The 14,602-nt window shown below is 30.4% G+C and overlaps 1 long non-coding RNA gene across 1 annotated transcript in view; it reads right to left on the bottom strand.

Annotated features, from left to right (window-relative positions):
• Nucleotides 1–11,925, bottom strand: part of LOC146998519 (uncharacterized) — a 60,673-nt gene extending 48,748 nt beyond the window's left edge. The window contains exon 1 of the long non-coding RNA XR_015039500.1: nt 11,005–11,925. This is a non-coding gene — a long non-coding RNA (uncharacterized LOC146998519). The remainder of the gene's footprint in view (nt 1–11,004) is intronic.
• Nucleotides 11,926–14,602: the final 2,677 nt, after the last annotated feature.

The following is a 14,602-nucleotide window of genomic DNA, read 5'->3' as shown; positions in this document are numbered from 1 at the left end:
GAACTTGTTTCCTTCTATTTAAATCATACTACTTCCGCTGATAATTTGAATGCTTGCGCGTTCTACTCAAATTTACATATTCTGGCATTGGCAGTTCCAGGGGAAAGTAAGGCTTGACAGGAAAGATAGTTTAAACTTAAAATAAATGTTAGTTAAAATAAATATAAACCCTACAAATGGAAAACTGGTTTAATTTACAAGCGAAGTCTTAGAAATATTTAAAAATATTTTTTTTAAATTAATATATTCTTTAACAAAAGAGGTATATTGAATTTGGGTTGCCTGGTATATTGAAATCAATTTAAAAAACTTTTAAAATAAGATAAATCATAAAAATCAGCCAAGTGCACTACATATTAAATTATATATTGTTACGGATTTATATATTGTATACATATAAATTATATATTGTATATATATATGAATAAATTTAATGAAATTAAATGTTAAACTATAGTATTTTTTGTATAATGTAACATGAAATGTTTGAAAGAGAAGATGCTGTGGGAGGAAAAGAAAAAGATTACAGGGGGTAAGTCTATTTAACAATGAGTTAATGGCTTTATCGATAAACTGGAGAGATATCGTCAAGCTGGCAACAGTTTTGGCGACTAATTTTTGTCGCTATATTTCGCAGGAAATCGCTTAAAGTCGCCACACTTATCGACCATTTGGCGACATTGTTCTCTTTCTTAATTGTTTAGTTCAGCGTGATTTCGGAAAAATATTGAGGTATCTCCGTGTTAGCTTACGTGCGCTTTGCTCAGTCTTTACAAACAGTTTAAACTGCATACAATTAAAACTTGTCATAAAGTTATAACTGAAGTATAGAAGACTTGTCCAAAATGAGTGTATAATTTAAAGTCTAAAATGTAAATAAAATTTTATAAAACATGATATATTTTAATAGTATTACCTTTGAGAGATTGAAATACTCTTGATGGTATAATTAGCATAAGTGAGGGAAAGAACGTTGACTTATAAAGTACTTTTTAGTCTGCTAGTTTAATAGCAACGATGTTAAAAATCGTGTCTTATGTGCCCTATTGGAGAAAAATCGGAATTACTACGCTTAACGTCAAAATAATATTTTATTTTGTACAAGAAAAAGACACACGTCAAAGTCAAAAATAAAATTAAGCGTAATGTCCTTCTGAGGTTGGAGTTTGTTTAACAGACTCAATCGATTTCGACGGGGAGTCGTTGAATCGAAGGGAGTCGCTGCCTGAGAGGGAGTCCATATAGTCGCTACCCAACTCCCTCGAAATCGATTAAGTGTTCTACAAATATAAAACCAACGTCAAGCTAAGTTTGAATTCGTGTTGAACTTTATTTGGTTTTAACTTGAGTTTAACTACTTTTTTATACTACAAGCTGACTGTTTTGATTCAAAATCTACAGCAGTGCAAACTTCGGTTGCTAAGAAATGAGACTACTTAAGACGCAATAATAACATTATTTTGAGAAAGTATGATGTGGATACCACATGACTTCCTTGTTTCGCCTATTAAATTGTACACACGTTTTGCTACACTTGACTTAAATTTATTTTCTCGAGTTGTTCTAATTTAATTAACCGTTTCCTCGAAGCAAGTTGAAAATGATATCAAAAACTACAAATCTTGAAATTAAATATCCTGGTCAACTTTTGTCGCACTAGAGTCAATCTCTTACAATTTCACAATTTTATTTTTCAGAACGAGTATAAATTTTTTTAATATAAGTACAGGAACAAGGAGACCGCATTAACAGTTATTTTCAGTTAACAGTTAACACTCGCTATTTGTCGAAAATTAATTTTCTTAAAAGTTAACTTTGTCGAAACATGAATGTTTGTGTTTAAAACAGTTCTGTAACTGGAAGTAGACTAATGACTTCGAAAACAAAGGCTGGTTAAGAAATTTTAAGCCGCGTAAGTGGGTGAGTGTATGTATGTGTCTGTCTGTATATGTGTGTGTGTGTGTATATATATACGACATACATACATACATATGTAGAGAAGTCACGCAAATAAATCCCTTTTTAATCCATTTATACTACCTGAATGATTTTGCAACTAAGAAATGGAACTTAAAAGAGATCTGTATTTTGTTATTCCTGACATATCCTCAAAATGCAGATTTGCTATTTTTATAAAACATACATTTAAATAACAACACAGAAAACATGATATAAAATGGTGTAGGGAAAGGTATGTGTTAGAATATTTTACACGTACATAGAAAAAATCAATAAGATGTTATGTCACCCTTGACCGAAACGCATGCTTTACAATGATTTTTCATGCTGTGTCTTAGACTGCCAAGAGTTTCTGCATTAATAAAGTGTATTCACGATGAATAACGCTTTGAAGCTGATAGAGTGTGCTAGGTTGGAAGCTGCAGTGATGCAAGTTAGCGTCCTAGCGCCTCCCACACATGTTCTATCGCGGTGGTTCTCAACCTTTTCTTCGCTCACGCACCCCTTTCACAATTGCTGGATGATCATTCCCCTGTCCCTTCAAAAACTTGAAAAATACATATGCATTTATTGAAATTTACTTTATTTTTAATTTGGTTTTAAATTAAACAAGGAATAGTGCAGAAAATGATAAATATAAAAAATGTGATTAAAAGTATGTTTTTATATTCATAAACTAAAATATCCAACGTATGAATAAAAGTGTGATTGTATTCGTCCCTGAAAGTATGAAAATTTCCCGTGGTTGAGGACGCCTGTTCTATAGGATTTAAACCTGAAAAACATGTGGTTACCTCCGCTGGATTCTTTTGCCCTCAGGATAATCGGTCACTAGAGCAGCAAGATGGGAATAAACAATATTGTCCATTAGGAGGAAGTTTTACCGTTTGCATCCCCTAAGCAACTTGGCATAAAGATCAAGAACCTCATCTCTGTATCTTTCAGCACAGATATGAGGTTCTTGATCAGTACACTAATTTGTACATTTTTACCAGTGACAGTTCCACTGGTAAAAATGTACACGTTAGTGCTGCCATTCAGAATTATATTCGCCCAAATTATGATTCTGTCACCTTTGTACCGATGCCTTTCACGTCGTGTTCAGGCATATTATGTGTGTTTTTCCTCCAGATTGAAATCTTGAATTCCTCTAGATTGATTCTCCAGAATCTTGAAACTAAAACGAGACTCATAAGCAAAGAGAACTCGGCCCCAGTCTGTGGTACTTCAAACATGATTATGTCTCCACTGCTGTAACCGGACGCATTTCGTAGTCCGAATTAGTAGGACACGAATCGTGAATTTTCTTGCAACAGTTCCTCTTGTATGCAGTCTGTCACTCAAAATATATTTGGAAAGTCGAGCACCTGAGTTGCAGGAAACTCCCTTGCAATCTGCGCTGGCATGAGTTGTCTAATTTTTTTAGCTATCGCTGCCAGATTACGGTCCTGAGAGTCTGTTGTGGCACATTTACGATCTTGACCTGGCTGCCTGCATATATTATCAATGTCTTTAAACCGTTTCCATAATCTCGACATAATGCTTTTGGCTACATTTAATTCCTTACAATTTTGTGTCAGTGTCTGTTTTACTTTTATTCTCCTGACTACAGGCAGTTTCTCACCATCCGTCAGATGCTTTTTCATTGAGGTGTTCCATCTTCCGCACACGAGAATTTTATCCAGCTACTCTACAGTTCTTGAAATTAGAACCTTAATAAGAAGCCCGACCACAAGTGCCGCAAAATGCGGCAAAATAGCCGGGGGGGGGGGGAAATTGCTTATTTTTCCTTAGCGAAGGAGAATCACATTAGACTACGTCATAATGTTGACTTTGAACAACAAACCGACTACCTTTTATTGGATCTCAATTAATATAAATTAAGTTTTTGTAGTTGTTTCTTTAATTTTTTTCTGCCAGTGTATTTACTTTTGCATTTTTTTCTTCCAGTAAATTAACAATGTTATTTCCAAACTAAACTCTCCAAGAAATCCTTGTTTTCCAAAATAATGTAATCTGAATTGCAGCTTTCTTGCAAGCTTAAACTGCATCCTATTTCACAAATTAATTGACTTTAGGCATTCCACCAGGAAAGTTCCACTCGAAAAAATATGACACAGGTTTTCTTCCTCTAGAAATAAACTATTGAAGATGTATTTCTGCTTGAAGAAAAGAGATAAAAATTTTAATTGAAACTTAGAATTCTGGAAATGAAAAATGGCTTTTGCTTGCTTTGCCTTTATAAAAATCAATCAAAAATCAAAAGTTATCAAATGCGTAATAGGACACCGTCTTTCTTAATTATACTGCAAAAAACTTTATTCAGAATCTTCATTTCAACTGTTATATATATATATATATATATATATATATATATATTTTCACATACAAAATAAAACTATGGACCCTTTTTTTAACAAAGTTTATTTAAAACTTAAGGTCTTCAATAAAGTGAGATATTAGAAGGTGTGACTGTCTTATGTACATGATGTTAACTGAGGCAGAGAAATGTAAAATAATCCCCTTAACTATAAGTAAATGCAAAAGCTGTCATTTAGAGTAAACTACCGCCTGATACAAGAGTTCTACAATACTTGTGGCAGCTTTTCTTAATTAGTTATTTATTTTCGCTGTTCTTGAGCCTTGCAATTGTTTTTTAAAGGAGTTTCTTAAAAATTATTAGACCGTTACATCAAGTACTATGCATTTATAACATTATCATACATGTGGCCTGAGAAATGTTGCTGGTTCTAGACATATGAACCTTCATCTGTTTTCCTTATAGCTCAGGAAATAGTTGTTTCCAAGGGATTGCCATTTGAAATGGTATTACAGCTTTTGTTAAAGCTTACAAGAAAAAAGTATCACCGACTTTTTCTGCTTTCAATACTTAAAATCATAAATCACACTTCAGCACGAAGTAGCCTTTAATTAAAGACTCGCATCATAGATTTAAAGATAGTCTCTATCATTAAAACACTATAACTGCGGTGAATTTTTACACAATAGAATCAGTTTCAATGAAAACAAACTTTATTGTCACGAAAGAAACAATGACTCTCCTCGCGTTGTTACATCGTTCTCAAACTTGAATATCTTCTACTGTTGCCATATACAAGTAGCTAAATTTTACTAACAAAATAAGTAAGGCATTATTAACAGCTTTAGTATCTCTTTCAAATTACTACAATTGCTACAACAGACTGAAAGATTTTTAAGTAATAACTGGGTTTACTAATCATTTATTACTACAGCTGCTACAACAAACTGAAAGTTTTGAAAAGGAATAGTTGCCTTTTTTAAAGCACTCTTTCGAATTGAATATCATTTGAAATGTATTTAATTCATAGTAGTTTTAATTGATAATTAGAAACATTTGCGGCATTATTTTAATAAATGAAAGCTGTTTCACATTCTACATATTTCGTAACTTAATACAGAATTTCATTTTTCTAGTCATGATGCTAAAAATAAATCTGGTATTTTAAATTTGTATGAACAAGTTTAATTTCTTTAAAAGTTTTTTTTTTTTAGATGAAGTTTTATGGTTGCAATTTTTATAGGCTGGTATATATGATCAAAATTACATGTTTATATTGAGGTTTACGAGCCCTTTTACGCCAAGTTGTATCTGGCGTAAAAACAATGAAGGAATTTCAATAAGCACCTACTAGTAGCTGAGCGATACTGGTAGTTTGGTTTAGGTTCTACGGGAACGAGCTGGCTGCATAAGCGTTTTTTGTGGTTTTAACCAAGTGTAACATGGATACGAGCTAATTTACCTTGGACCGCTTACCACGAAGGCAGATAGCCCTCGAATGCTTTGTTGCAATCAGATGAACCAAAAAACAAGTAGCTGAATGGATAAGACATTTATAGATGGACCTGGATTCCAGTCTTGTGGACGAATTGGCTGCTTACGCATTTTTTGTAATTTGCACATGTGTAACTTAAATACAAGCCAATTTACCATAAGAAAATATCTTCGAAAGTATCTTTTTCTTAGGTTCTCGCATGATTTGCTATAACTATTAAAAAAAGTGTAACTTTATTAAGCGTGAATTTTCAAGATCAGTATCTGTTTAGCTTGAAATCTTTAGATATAATAAAATTACGTCAGTTTACATTAGAAAGGCGCTTAAAAAACAGTCAGTCCTATAGTCTGACGACAGTTGTTCACTCTGATGGCATATTCAGATATGCATATTCATAATACATTATTTCTGTCGAGAAAGGACTGGAAAATATGATCATTATCAAAAAATTATAAAAATCAACGACTTTTATAATCTGAATTTTAAATTTTTATTCATTCATAAAATTAAATTAAACTGAATGATGTAACCAAATATAAATTTAATTCGTATCCAGTCAATTAAAAATCAATAAAAATTATTGCAATATAAAAGAAATTCAGATCATTTTGATTTTTTGATTATCACTATGAAAAACGAAAATTTGAGTATATATATGTATATATATATATATATATATATATATATGCTTAATAATGCTACAATAAACATTTATGTTGAACACTTGAATACATTTTCAAAAATAAAATGCCAGTTCCATACATAAGGAGAAGTTCATTATTCTGAAAACGATTTTGTACAGTTGCTTCAACAAGCAAAACTTTTCCTTAGAATAAAAAAATAAAAAACTGATTTTCTGATATTCCTTTGTATACGTATATATGTGTGTTAAAAGGGAGTATGCCAGCTTGAATTCTTAAATGCAAATTGGTGTGATAAAATTTAAGAACATTTCATTTTCATTTGGCAAAATTCAATATTAGATTGATTCGACCTTAGATTCTATGAACCAATAATAATCTAAAACTGAATTTTGTCTACATTTAAATCCAACGAAACCTGTAGCCAAGTAAACCTGTAGCATGATTTTTCTCATGTCTAAAGTGAACACAAATTATTTTCTCTTTTAAAGGCCGTCCACGAAGGAATATCTGTCTTGGCAGATAACTTTAGTGCGATTATTTGCTTTAATTAAAATCAGCCAACGAATTAATATAAACATGAACGATATTTAAAAACTGCAATTTAATTGCAGTCTGAAAATTTCATATGACACTGTAAAACCTCAAAGAGCTTAAATTAAAGTTTAAACACGTTAAAAATGTATTAAAAAATTTTAAAATATAAGATTAGAAATACACTATAATCTCATTTTTGTAAGTAGATTTAAAATTAACATATTCTCACGAATTTTGCATTTAGTTAAATATTTTTAGTAGAATTATAATTAAAATTGTTTTATTTCCCCGTGCAATGCACCGCGTAACAAATTTTAAGAAAACGCTACACCGGAAAAGCAAAAATGCAAGAGCACGTGCATTTAACATTAATAAATAGATATCTCGTAATTTATATTTAAATTGAATAAGTGCAATTGACTACTATGTTAGCTGTAACCGAAGTTCTACTTTTTTTTTACTTTCCAGAAACTTCTAGAACTCTCACGCGAGGCTGATTTGAAAAGCTTTAAAAAGCCGGAGAGAGATATCTCAGCTCAGTTGTTTAGATAACTGTTGTTGTTGTTGATTGTAGCGAATTCGCGGTGAGATCGGATTAGCTTTCTCTGCGCTTCGGATTGCGCATTTTAGTAGTTTAAAATATAACTACTGATTATATTGCGTGATATTGTGATATTTAAAAATGTCTTTAAGGAAAATTCCAGTGTTTTGTTATATTTGTCGTGATAAGAATAAATTAACTTTTTTATCGGACTTTACATTCAATCTATTATGACCCCGTACGCACGCAACAATATGAAATCAATTTAAAGGTAAGCAGTTACGATAGATTTTTTTAAATTTAAAAATTAGTAACAAAAAATTAAAGATGTAAGACATAACCTGTTCGAAATATACTAAAAAACACGGAAAAAAATTTGTTACGACTTTTGCGAAGTGACTGTGTTTATTTAATAAAAAGGTTAATTATTAAAGATGTATCTGTGCCTTTATTTCCCGACATCGCTTGCAATAGATAATTTCGTTTATAAGCAATACCTTTTATTTTGTTAGTATCCTGACAGTGGCTCATATTTCTTAATAATTATAAAATCAAGTAATGGATTTCTTCCCTTTATTAAACAAATAGCGGAGGGCAAATTAAAAAAAAAAGCGATTTAAGTACTAAAATATTGACTGAAATTTTTAAAAAATGATTCAAAAACTACAAAATAAGTCAAAATAAACAAAAATATGAAATTAATTTAACTCTCCAAAAGTTTCGGCTTTGGCCTTGAAATTTCAAAATTCCCCAAAATATCATGAATTAGCTGTATTTTCTTGTTTATATGACCCTCTTACTTGTACATTGACTCGTTTTCTTCCACTATGTGTCCAACCTGAAATCGAATAGATGAAGAGCTGGCCCGAATTTTCATGTGCAAAGAGTTGAAAGCCATCCATCTACACGGAATTTTACATTCACTACCCTAGCAGGATTTAAACCTCAATATTAGTACGTAGGCAGATTCAAAAATCTCAGGTTTCACAATATAAAAAATTGTTTATCTATTTTTAAATGTTTAAAACTGAATAATGTTCTATGATTAAAGGTTTGACTAAAGAAAATCTGAAATAAAAAACAATGTTTGAATTATGTGTATGATGATTCGTCTTTCTTCTGTTCTACTGTGAAATAATGGATAAAAAAATTTAGCATAGCCTAAAAATTGTATAAGGTAATTCTCATGAAAATCGATTTTCTTTAGCTTTTACATCAGAAAATACTGCTCGTGTCCAAGAGGAAATATTGAGTGACAAAAGACTGAAAGTGAAAGAGATCGTAACAAGATTATCTAAAAAAACTGTTTCTGCGTCGTATTCTGCATGAAAACCTTCGCATAAGTACAGACTCAAAGCTTCTGTAAGACTGATACCACGACTTCTTTTAGAAGTTCAAAGTAAATAAATAAATAAAATTTTTAAAAAAATCCGAAAGCTTTTAGATTTTATATTACACCCAAAGGGTTGCTTTTTTTAACGTTTTGTGTGTTACTTTTATTTACTAAATATCATGTTCTTCACACTTAAACCATGAAATTCAATTCAACAGCAGTAGCACAAAATATTTTAAAAAGTATATCTTTCGAATTTACGTTACACAGTCTCGCGCGCTGGAGATGGGATTTTTTTTTTTTTTTCGTATAGTATTGCCATTGCTCGCTTTGAAATTGCTCAGTTTCTTAATCAAAAACTTATAAATGCTTTACAAAATATGAGATAGATAATAAAACAAGTTCCAAATTTGGGCTTCCAGATGCCCATATTCGGGTGGAGACGTACGTTATTCAAAATTTGATGGCTATAGGTACCGTTGTTTTATCACAGTGCGAGAAACATATATACACTTATTCAGATTCTTCATTATTTAATTTCTTTAAATATAATACAGGGTTCTAATATTTGGTGCAATTATTTAAAAAGTGATTCGCCGTTTATAGTAAATCAACGCAAAATGCCAAAACGAAATTAATAGCCCTTCTCGGCTAATGCCCTTTGGGCTAAAAATTATCGTTTGCTGTGTGAAGTTGTTGAAGTATTACAGTGCAAATCAGAAATATTTTTTACTGTCAATCGTAACTGGTAATGAACAATGGCCCTATGCAGATCCTCTGTTGAACAAAGAATTGATGGAATGGAGAAAACCGGGTGAAACGACATCAAGAAAAGTAAATATGTAGCAATCAATCAAGAAGATGATCCATGTTTCGAAATGGTCAAGAGATTTCCTGTTGAACTTTAGAGAAAGGAATACAACCATTTAAGAACAACATTATGCAAGCCTACATAAATTGCGGAAGAGAATTAAACAGAAAATGTGTAGAATGTTGAGTCGCGTAAACTGAGTGAGTTGTAACCCTTTAAAGCTGCGGCAATAACCATAGTATTAACTTAATATTTAAATAATAAAAATTAATTCAGAATTAGGGCGTGGGATATTTTTTATAATGTAACTCATATTGTAACTCGTATCACCTTCAGAATTAAAAAAATAAAACGTAGCTAAAAAAATCCTATGTTTTTTATAGCGTAAAATGTTTTTAATAACGTAAAATATTTTAAAGCAATTGTTTTATAACCTAGCTGAGGTACATTTTTGTCTGGATAAACGATGTCTTTTTTTTTTTTTTTTTTCTTTTCTCTATTAGAAAATAAAACTGCAAGATTCAATCAATAAAATTTTTGTTGTGAATAAAGTTAGCATAGAGCTTAAGAAATAAAAATCGAATCTCAATTTTAGTTTCGTTTCTTTTTATTTTTTCTCAAATTCGGAAATGCAGAATACTTTAACTAAAATTTTAAATTTTAATGAAAAATTCATTTTAGTTAATTTTTATCTGTCATATTATTAATTTATTTTTTAACACAGAGCATATAAAAATCTAAATAATGATTACTCACTGTTCAAACTTCTCGCAAAATTAAAAATGATGCTAAAAGTTAATGTCAAGAAACAAGGAAAGATTTGGTAAAGTTAATGAGTAGTAGAAACTAAGTTTCGCCATCAATTATTTCAAATTTCTATTCTAAAACTGCGTATTTCTTCATTACTTGAGAAAGCCTTTGTCAAAAAAAATATATCTAAAAATAAACACCAAGGTACTTACAAAATAATATTAAGCAATGAATTTTAATGAATTTTTAACGTTTATTGTTTAAAGAATAAGAAACAACACTTAATTTAAATTTATTGATATTTTCTGATTTAGCTGTTATGTTCATCGGAAGATCAGCTGATGTTCAAAAACAAAAATTCATCAAATTTTGATCTAAATATTTCTAAATTTCCTTATTTTTTACCGCTTTCAGATAAATGTAATTCGAAGTTCATGATTTAAAGAAATAACAGTCCAAGTAAAACATTTGTTTGAAATCGAATAACGTGAGAAAGTAAAAAAAAAATTAGCTAAAACTCATAGGTTAAATAATACATAATTCAACTGGTAAGCTATATGTGTCAAGTGAAATTCATTTAAACACACATGGAAGAATTAAATTAAAAGAGTACTTACTGTTGATTTGGATTGGTTCTGGAACGCACAATTCTGGAGGTGACTTTGCTGCAGTGGATGTTATACAGCCCATGACAGCAGGTTTGAAATGGGTATTAAACTAAAATGAAGACTGTTAATATTGCTAGACTAGAATACAGTACTTGAAACAGATCTACTGCATTATGATTTGTTTACAACTGAATGGAACTAGTTAAGGTAAAGTTATTTGATTGCAATGAGAGCTATTTATAATGCAATTTAAAATGCAATAATTTTATGATTTAATTTCAGCAAAAGTAAAAACTTTTGATTATGTCATTTTAACGCTAGATTTTCTTGAAATATTTTTAAATAAAGTTTCGGTGATTGTTTAAAATATTTGGATTAATAATATATTCTCTCAAAATATCCTTTTTTCCACTAAAACGATTTAAACACTGTTGTTGATTCTATTTTTGCACAATCGTTCAAATTCATTGCAACTTTATTTCAGAAAAGTAAAATAATTACAGTCAGTTTGTTTTCTAAATGCACCTTTTTCTTGTGGTTATCAATATTTATGCATTCTTATAAATCATTTCAAACCCCGATTTCTTCAGATATTTCTTGCAGTCATTACATGAAGAAGTCTTCTATTCATTGCACTTGATTTGCACTCTTTTTAACGAAACGATCAGTCAGTAATTTAAAAAAAAAGTGCGTTAATGTTCTAACAGGACGCAAGCAAAATTATGACTGTCACTTCTTTCGAGAAAGCGTAACTTCCATTTTTCCACTTGCTGCCATTTCACAAAAGCGCAACTCTTAAGTTGTAAACGTTATCCTTAAATCTAATTACTCCATGGTACTGCTAATATCCGGCGGTTTACCTGGGAGGATCAATTTGCAACGCGTTCGTTTTCTAATGGCATCCCATTTTATTCTGTTTACTTGAATCCACTTCCCTTTACTCGTTGCTAGGATACCCCCGGAGGAGGTCAATCAGGACTGCGCGGTTGCCTGGCAACGATAATCCGAAATCTAGACCCAGTTTGAGAAAGAACTATATCGATGGCTGAGTTTCTGAGGAGAAAAATCGTCTAATTAATGTGCTTATTTATTCTTAACTGATAATAACAGTTTTAAATGGTCAATTAAAGTTAATGTTGGAAATGTTTACGATCTAAAAACTCAATCTTCGCATCTGACAGATGATTTAAATCATTTACAATTACTTGAGTGATATTCATGGAATAAAAACCTTCTAATTTTTGCGTTGTAAAATAATTTGTGAATGCCAGTTAAAAACAAATACAGAAAACTTTTAAATGCGTGAAAACAAAAAAATGGAATTAATATATTTAATACTCAATTATTATTATTATTTTTTTTTTCCTGTTAGAAGTAATTTTTTGTATTATAACTCAGATACAATCATCATGCCGAGTTTATAATTAACAAGCTTATATTTTATGCAACGTTAAATAAATTGTAATACAGTTGTTTATATCAGAAAAATAACGTATATGTACATTTAACGTATACATATAAATATTTCTTTTAAAAGCGTAGAGAAAACATGTACAAAGAAATGGTTGTACCAGAAATCCATGAATCATTACAAACAGCCACATCGCGAATATATCTTTTAAACTTCAATATAAGTACTTCTAGGATATTGTAAATGGAGAGATAGCGTAGCGAGGCAGTGTGCTTTTTAATAATATTTGGCACTTCTCAGTATCAAGATAGTTGTTAATAAAATATTTGTCTTTTAACAAAGATTTCCTTTGAGAAATTTTATTGTTATTAATAAATATTAATGTTGCAGTTAATTATATTCCTGAGATAACGTAACATGCAGATAAAGGTGAAAAAAATTCAAATTCGTATTTCGAGTGATCAAAATAGCAATGCGAACGCTTTTAACGAAGTCAGAATGGGATTAAGCTGCTTCTGTGTATTTATAATAAGCAAGTTTGTAAAACATTTTTTAATCGTTCATGACCGAGAAGGCGTAGATCCTAAAGGCAAAAAGAAAGCTATTTAATAAGTCTGTTTAAATAATAATAAGTTCAAAAAAGGGAAGGATCAGGCATAATTATGGCTTTACGTCAGGGATCAAACCACAGTTATGCAGGATGAGCATTCTGAAGTTATTTTTGGATAAATTAAAAAAAATTGAATTATTTCTGAAAAATCGTTTATGACAAATAATTAAAAGTTAGAAATTAAAGTCCATTCCCAAAATAAATCTGTTCCAGAACAAAGGACGCCGACATGTGATTACAAAATCTAGGATGGATAAGCAAAATTTCAAAAAGTATATACACCGATTTCCCGAAAAAGGACTGACTTATCAAGGGAAATTAACCTTGACCCCAAAAATCCTCAATAATTTGTGTCTGATCGCATTTTATCTCCTTCGTAGGTTTGGATGAATTCTTTTAATCGCGAAAACATAATATATAAAATTTGGATTTAAATGAATAATTTTCGAACATGAAGGTAATTCCCAGACGCTATAAAAAATATTTGGAGGAAAGATTGGAATAAAAACTGATGGGGCATTGAGAAGTATCAGTTGAAAATTGGCAATGCATATGAAACCAATGTAATAATATTATACAATTTAAACTATTATATAATTACACAAAATTATTAACTTTAATTTACCAATAGTCTTTTTAATTACTGATTTTACTTTGTTTATGTCCCTTTCCTGGAATCTAAAGTAAGTCATGTCTAAAAGCTAATCCGCATTATATCATCTCATGTCTGAAAACTAATTCGCATTATGTCATCTTATTTTCCTGCGGATTGCTCTCAACCAATCGCAACGCTCAAAATTTAAACAAAAGAACCAAGTTTATAATACCGTTGTTACTTTTTGCTTAGTCCTTTTTTCCTACCTCGCCTTGCTTTTTCGCCAACATCGCTTGCCTTTGCTGCTTATTGCCTTTGTCTAAAAAAGATGTGAGCTGTACAATTGTGAGTGCATAGAGCATCCATAATGATGATGTGTTAGCCTGTTTTAATTACGAAACAAAACTGTATTTGAATCAACAGCTACGACTGAATGTTCTTTTATGTTCTTTCATCTTAAGTATCCAAGCAGCTGTTATTCTAATACTGATATCTACAGGATTATTATACACACACACACACACATATAACAAATGATTTTGTACTCATTTCATTCCAATTTTCCTGTTATATAATTTTTTCAGTTCAAAAATTGTTTATTTAAATACTTTCCTTTTGCAACGGGTTTCTGGAAATAAGGATAGGTTGCCTTCAAGTATTTTAACGGAGTTTTATAGGTTTTTTAAACCCAACTTTTTAAGATTTATATATATATATAATTATAATTAAATGGGAATACGTCTACTAAAATTCTTATATTTCAAATTAAATTAAGAAAGCTAATAAAGTAAAAGAATTATAATTTGAAGTCTAAATTAATTCGAATTTACAAATTCGTGAATTTTAAGTTACATTATTTTTTTTTTTTTTTAATTTTAAAATATTTAAGAAAAGTTTTTACAAGTATTAAATAGTAAAAGTTAAATCGGCGTGGAAAAATTGCTTTACCAGCAATGGCAAATAATAATGGATATACATTAAATTGTGACAA

Source organism: Stegodyphus dumicola, chromosome 2 (assembly GCF_044657685.1).
Source record: "Stegodyphus dumicola isolate Sdum_Otavi_A_Nest chromosome 2, ASM4465768v1".
NCBI classification, from domain to species: domain Eukaryota; kingdom Metazoa; phylum Arthropoda; class Arachnida; order Araneae; family Eresidae; genus Stegodyphus; species Stegodyphus dumicola.
The sequence above is the reverse complement of the archived record's forward strand: the minus strand, read 5'-3'. Positions and strand labels throughout refer to the sequence as shown.